The sequence below is a fragment of the Coenobita brevimanus genome, chromosome 63, assembly GCF_032717465.1.
Source record: "Coenobita brevimanus isolate Jiangsu-jjx chromosome 63, ASM3271746v2, whole genome shotgun sequence".
In the NCBI taxonomy this organism is placed as follows: domain Eukaryota; kingdom Metazoa; phylum Arthropoda; class Malacostraca; order Decapoda; family Coenobitidae; genus Coenobita; species Coenobita brevimanus.
Window position 1 is genome coordinate 22566201 of NC_137016.1, and position 7410 is coordinate 22573610.

Genomic DNA, 7410 nt, shown 5'->3' on the forward strand with positions numbered 1-7410 from the left:
TTGAAGACGTTGGGTACCCAGATTGCAGTTGCCATCACACAAGCTCTCACACAGGCCTTAGGGGTGCAGCTCAACACAGCACCCATTGTCGCCACAGTCGATCAGGTCCTCGACCAGGCTGTGGAGCAGAAGCGGTGCTTCTGTGCCCCTCCTCTTCCCCGAAGGCCAGCTTACCTGACATGGAAGGCGAGGCCTTCCCCTCGCACGTTGGCCCCCCAGGTGCGGAAGGTCAGGCCTTGACGCTCTAGTGCACCAATTCCTGCCGCAAGGGCAAGTTGTCCTCCTCTCGCCTCCGTAACACCCCAGTTAACACCAGCAGCAGTTTCATCTATGTCCAAGGACCCGATTCCCCTGCAGGTTGGACCTTAGATGCCTCCGCCTGTTGGCGACCTGACGTTAGCCACCTCAGAATAATTTAGTGGAACTTCATAGGGGCCGGCAACAAAGTCCCACTCTTACAGGAGGTGGCAATGCGAGACCAGCCGCACGTCTTCCTCCTCCAGGAGACACTGCTACCCAGCAATTCCACCTTCAAGCTCCCGGGATATGCCACCTATCTCCTCCCATATATCAATGGCTCCACACGTGGCTGTGCCTTTTTGGTGCAGGAGCACATTTCCTGCTCTGTTTGCGACCCTCCTCCTTTTTGTGGCCCTGATGTGGAGGTGCAAGGTGTGGTCCTTCACCTGGATACATCCCCACTGAAGATGTACAGTGTTTATAGGAACCATATGGGAACTTTAGACGTGGGGGAAATTTTCTCCAAAGCTACCTCGGGCCTCATTTTCATTGGGGGCGACTTTTATGCCCATCACGAGATCCTCTCGTCGCCCTCTCAGACCAATGAAGCAGGCCGTCATATCTCCCTCATTTTGGAGGAGATAGGTGGTGTGTCCTTATTAAATGATACCACGGATCCCACCCACATCCATGGGGGCCACCTTGATCTTTCTTTTGTGTCCTCCCCCCTTGCAAGCTCAGCCTTGTGGTCCCTCCACCCTCACCTCACGAGTGACCACTTTGCCCTGGTGGTTAATCTGCCATTAACGCCTCTTCCACCCCCCCTCTCCCCCCGCCACAATGGGACCTCCACCAGGCTGATTGGGCTGCTTTTGCACATGCTTTGGCTGCAGGCTTTAAGGCCTCTCCTCCAGCTCCAGACCTCGAGGGTCGAGCAGATCAAGTGGCCCAGGTATTTTCCCAGGCTGCGGCTCTTGCTATTCCACTCCGGCGATGGTCTGCGAGGTGCTACAGGGACGGCTGTTATTATAGCAATATGGTTAAGGAACTGAATCACCAGCTAAATGCGGCGCACAAACAGTACCGGCGGCACCGTACATCTCCTCACCGCCGGTACCTTGTTGCTGTTTTGCAACATGTCATTTCTGAGAAGCGCTGCATCCAGAAGTAGGCGTGGATTCAGGGGTGTCATACCTTGGACTCTCACTCCACTCTCAGAGAGATGTGGGGTCGACTCTGGTCCATCTCTGATCCACATCCTCCTGAAACGCCTTCTCATCCCAACCATGCTGCCGAAGCCAGCCGTCTTGCACGGCACTTTGCGGACCGTTCTGCGCCCCACAATCTCCCGCTGCCCGTCAGAGCCTTGCAGGCCCAACTGTCTGAATCTCGTGTTGCAGCAATTCAGGCTGCCTGTCTTGAGCCTGATCCTGCTGATGGGCCCATCAAAAGTCAGGAACTGCACCAAGCGCTGCATCACAGAAAAGACACTGTGCCGGGGCTCGACGGGCTCACTTATTCCATCCTGTCCCACGCTGGAGATTGTGGTAGCGATCGCCAGCTTGATCTGCTCAACCTCTCGTGGTCTATGGGTCGTCTGCCGAGGTTGTGGAGGACAGCTGTCATACATAAGATTCCAATGCCTCGTGATCCTGTCGCCATGCGCCCCATCTCCTTCCTGAGTTGCATTGCTAAGATGGCTGAGAGGATCATTCATGCTCACCTCTCTTGGCGGCTGGGATCATTGAACCCAACGATCTTTGCTTATCATCCAGGCAGGAGTGCCACTCATTGCCTCGCATCCTTCCTTGGGGTGCTCCGAAGTGGATGGGGTATGGCTGTCTTCCTCAACCTTGAAAAAGCCTTTGAACTGGCTAACCCAGTTGCTGTTCAGGCAGCCCTTGCAGCCCGGGGAGTGGGAGGTAGGCTTCTGTTATGGGTCTGCGATTTTTTCACTGGACACACTGCTGGGGTCAAGTTCCAAGGACAACTTTCCCTCTTTTATCTGCATAACAATGGCACCCCACAGGGAAGTGTCTTGAGTCCCCTGCTATTTAATACCCTGGTGGAGGGTTTACTCTCTGTTAACTATGGTCCTGGCACTACTCTGCTTTGCTATGCTGATGATTTGGCACTTGTTTTTTTCGAAAAGGGACTGTTTCGCCCGGACCCTTGCTGCTCTTTCCTGGCTACATGCTAAATGTAATGAGTTGGGTCTTAAAATCAACTTTGCAAAGACCAAATGTCTGTCGTTTGGACTCCGTCCCCCAGACTCCACGCTGCTGCTTAGTGGCCACCACCTCACCCTCGTCACTCTGCACAATATCTGGGGGTTTGGCTTAACAGTAAGCTTACCTTCACCAGGCATATCAAGTACTTACGAGAACGGGCTACCTCCCGCACTACTGCACTCAGGTTTCTCTCAAATAGCAGCCTGGGTGCATCCTATAATGTTCTTCGAACATTCTATACCCACGCCATACGCTCTCTGATTGATTATAGTGGTATCTGCCTCACTCGTCTGGCCCCACCATCCATCCCCTCTCTGGAGGTCATGCAAAATGATGCGCTACGCATTATATTGAGTCCCCCCCGCTGGACCCGTCTAGTCAATCTTCGGGCTGAGAGTGGTTTGCCTTCCCTGGAACATCGAATTGCACTGCGTGTGGTGGTTACCACTCTTCAACTGGTGCACCATCAACCTCACCTGCCTGTATCTACCTTGCTCAGGCGTTTGTTAAGCAGGCCACTGGACCCTCGACCCCACCAAGATTGAGCTCACACCACTGCTGCCGCTGTTCACTGTTTGGATGCTGCCCCTGCCATTTGTCATGATCCTGACTTACCCTGTCCTGAATATTCTGCCTCATCACTATGGACTCCTTCTCCTTTCACGATTCTCTATCCCTTGGAGGCGAAACCTTGTTTCTCCATTCCCGCCATTCATCGACAGGAGGGCCTCCGTCGAATATCTGCTCTGCACTCTCATGACTCAGCAACTTATTTTACCAATGGCTCAGTCTGCCCCAGTGATTCTGCGGGGTCAGCCTTTGTCTTCGGCCTATATATTGAATCATGGCGACTCTTCCCAGGTGCCTCTGCTTTTCAGGCAGAACTCGTTGCAGTACTAGGTGCACTGCACCACGCCCATCGCCATCAACACCAGCGTGTTATTTTTCATACTGACTCCCTCTCCTCGCTTCAGAGCTTGCAATCTTTCTCTCTCACTGACAATACCTTTCTCCTAACTGCCATACACGGTGTCGCATCTCTCATCACCAACAGTGGTGGCACCGTCACACTTCATTGGCTCCCAGGCCATGTTGGAATTGCTGGCAATGAGCTTGCCGTTGCAGCTGCACGTGCCACTTGCTCTTTTCCATAAATTACAATCCACCTGTGCCCCAGTACCGCACATATTATTCGCATGATGGCCAACACTATTGATAGGCTTGCGCACGATGACCATCAACTCTGAATCTCTGAGGGCTCCAGATCTGCTACCTGGTATGCCACAGCCACTTCTTACACTCTACTTTCAACTCCCCCAGGTCTCCCTTTTTACTTACTAGTGCAGGTCCTTAGGTTGTGGATGGGATTTCCTTGTTATAAGAAGATTGCTGGGTTGGAGCCTGACCCATGTTCCCATTGCCTTACGAGGTCCGACAAGCCGCTCTTACATTACATCCTTGACTGCCCGGCCACCACTCTGCTCAGGTCCCGGCCAAACTGGAAATTTGTTCGTTCGTGGGACGATGTTGCGGATGCTGATGGCATTATTGGTGGTACTCCCCTAAATATTCTTTTGAACATGGTCAAGGTTTACCCTCTCCTTCATTAAATATAGTATGCGTGTGCCCTGTGCAACTCTGACGGGCTCTTTGTTTGTCCGTGTCTCAATCTTTTTTGGGGATAAATCTGACAACAACAACAACTTGAGGGCTGGGTTGAGCAGGATCAGGGTTTGGGAGGCTTGAAGGATCAGGGCTGTAAGGATCTGGGTTTTGTGGGCTGGACTGAGAAGAATCAGGATTTTCAGGGCTGATGGGGGAAGGATCTTGAGGGCTGGCTGGATCAGGGCTTTGAGGGCTGGTATGAGAAACATAATTAGGGCTGAACTGAGAAGGATCTTGAGGGCTGGCTGGATCAGAGTTTTGAGGGTCAGTAGCAGTAGGACCTTGCGGAGAAGGATCAGGGGGACCAAAACTACCAAACTGGAAATATGGGTAGTGGAGTCTGGTCCAAAATGATACACAACCTCTGTCCTCTCTTGGTGTGTGGGGAAGAGCTGGCTGAAGAACGGCATATGAGCGAATTCCCTTATAACCACATCGGGAAAGGATTAAATGGCAAGATGAGATGCAAGGGAAGGTCGCCGTTCACTGTATATCCCGTGAACTGGATATTGGTGTTCGTGTTTTTCTGTGGGCATCGGCACTTGCAACATCTATCTTTCAGGCTGAGGAATTGACAACGGTTCGGACAGCTGGGGACCCCTGGACAGAGATAGGCCTCGTACCCTCATATACACTCCTGGCAGCCATGCATCATCATTATATCTGGTCGGCAGTTACGAGGACAGGACAAAGGGCGAGGACACTAGGGGGGGCGAGGGAAGGACACAGGAGGTTGTCTTGTTGCAGGTCGTCTCTGGTTTGTGGGTCGTCACTGTCTGGGTGGACGAGAGGCAGGACTGTGGTGACCAGAACTGCTAGACCCAAACTCGAAGACCAGTGGCCTCTTTGGTCCTAATTTTGGAGCGAGTTGATTGTGAGGATTCCTGTTACATAGAGAAATTGTAAGATTATGGGGATTTGAGTGGGGATTTGGATGATTTAGTTCAGGACCCTGTGTCGTGGTTGTCTCTTTAGGGTTCGGTTGATCTTTGGGGTCCTGCTGGTGGGTACACTTACACAAGAAACACCCACTGTTATCATCCTGGTCGACACAGCCACGGAGACATTGAGGAATCTCGGTACAAATGCCTGGTCAGTCACAGATAGACTTGCGACACCCATCCTCGTTTTTCTCCTCATTGCAGCCCTCGACAAGCCACAGGGGGACATGTAGGCGGGGGAGGCTCCGTACACACACCCAGGGCACCCACTGCTGTCCACAACACTCTGACAATTGGAAGGACACAGGCCGAGGGTAGGACGCAGCTTACCACCGTTTCCACCACTGCCACCATAGAATTCCCAGGCCTGCCCCCACAATCACATCTCCAGCAGCTGGCAGGACCCGGTGTTTGGGTGCAGTAGGGAGGGCAGTTGGTGGCACAAGCACACATAGCAGGACACGTCAGCTCTTGGTAGCTTCACGCAGGGCAGGTGACACACACGATACCCTAAACCTTCAGTAAAGAAATACTCTTACTTCTTGATGATTCACTACGACAAGTGAAAATGTTGGCTGGGAGAAAGACATAGGTAAGAGTTTGAATTCTTTATTTTCTCTAAACTTTCGGGTTGAAGATGAGTTAGAGAAAATGAAGACTTCATACTATCTCTCTCTCCCACCCAACACTTTATTTTCTTAACACTCCAGTGGTCCTGTGACTCAAATTTATCCTTTAAAGGATCAGGCAATGAAAAAACTGTTAATGATAGCAATATTAACACCCCTAAAATTCTGTGGTCACTCCCCCTCTCCCCCGAAAAAAAAGAAGAAATCTCACCTAAACTAGAATATATACCGATAATATTATTGCCTTCGTCATGAAAAGCGTAATTTTAAAAAGTAATATTTGTCATTGACACCTTTATTTACACATCTGAATATTGTCACTGGCTTTACATGTAATAGAATACGTGAGAAAAGATGGCCAGACTATGGTTAATTTGTCGTAATAAGTATAACAATAAATCTGAATCGTTTCTATGGTTACAATTCCAATCTGAAATAAAGAGTAATATCACTTTTTTTTTTTTAAGATGATAAGAGGAACGAAAAAAAAAAAAAAACAGATCCACACGCCAATTCACAGGTGTCCTCCATTAAAAAAAAATTCTATAATTATGTCGAAATCACCTGTGAAAAGTAACATTACTTCACAAGCGACTCTAATTAGACGGCTAAAGGTCACTGATGGTAGCGAGGAGAAAAACTGTGTTGTCTAGGTGTTGGTGTTATGTTTATATATCTCATGAAATTATACATATCAAGTTAACTCTCTCTTGCTCTATAATACATATACTTATATATCCCTCTATACTTATACTCCTCACTATGTCGTTATGATCACTTTATGCTCTTATATTCCTCTCTATCCCCTCATACTTCACACTAGACTCTTCTACTTCACTATCTTTCCACGCCACTTGACCCTAGAGATAACATTACCTTCAGAAACGCCTGATAAAGTGGCCGCCATCACCACTATCACAGCGACTAGCGCAGAGGATGCCATACTGATAAGGTCCTATGACACAGAACGGGATAGGACAAGGGTAGGGAGGGACGAGAGTACAGCGCCTCCTAATCCTTTCCCTTCGCTAGGTTGCGTCCTAGCTCGCTTCTTTATACAATTCCCCCTACCTTCCCTTCCTCCATCCCTTTACCTTCCCTCCCTCCATCCTCTCCCGCACCTGCCCTCCCTCCAGCTTCTTACCTTCCCTCCTTCCATCTTATCACCCTTCTTCTCTCGCTAGTCCTTCGCCTCTCCCTACCGGTAATCCCCCTTCTCATCCACCTATCTTTCCTCCTGTTTTCCGTCCACCCTCTCTCACCTATCCCATTCTCCCTCCTCCCTCTCTCCCTCCTCCCTTCTCACTCCCATCCCTCTTCCTTCTTCCTTGACTGTCTTTGTCTTCTGCTTAAAAAACTAGATACCATTGTTATAGTCTTCTCTGAAATAGCCTTGAAAGGATCATAAGGCCTGTTGTTGTTTGCTTTCCTTTGTATTCCTTCCACTCCTTCCCTCTCCTCTCCCCTCCTCTGTCCCTCCTTGTTTCCTTCCAGATTCCACTGTCTCCCCTCTCCCCCCACTCACTTCTCCTCCTCGTTTTCCACCTTTCCTCTCCTTCTCCTCCTATCCCTCGCCTATTTTCCTCTCTCTTCCTCCCTTCCTCTACCTCTACCCCTATACCCCTCTCATTCTCTTCCTTCCCATCTCTCACTCTCCCCCTACACCCCTCTCTCTTCCTCCCATCCTTTCCCTCCCTTCCCATC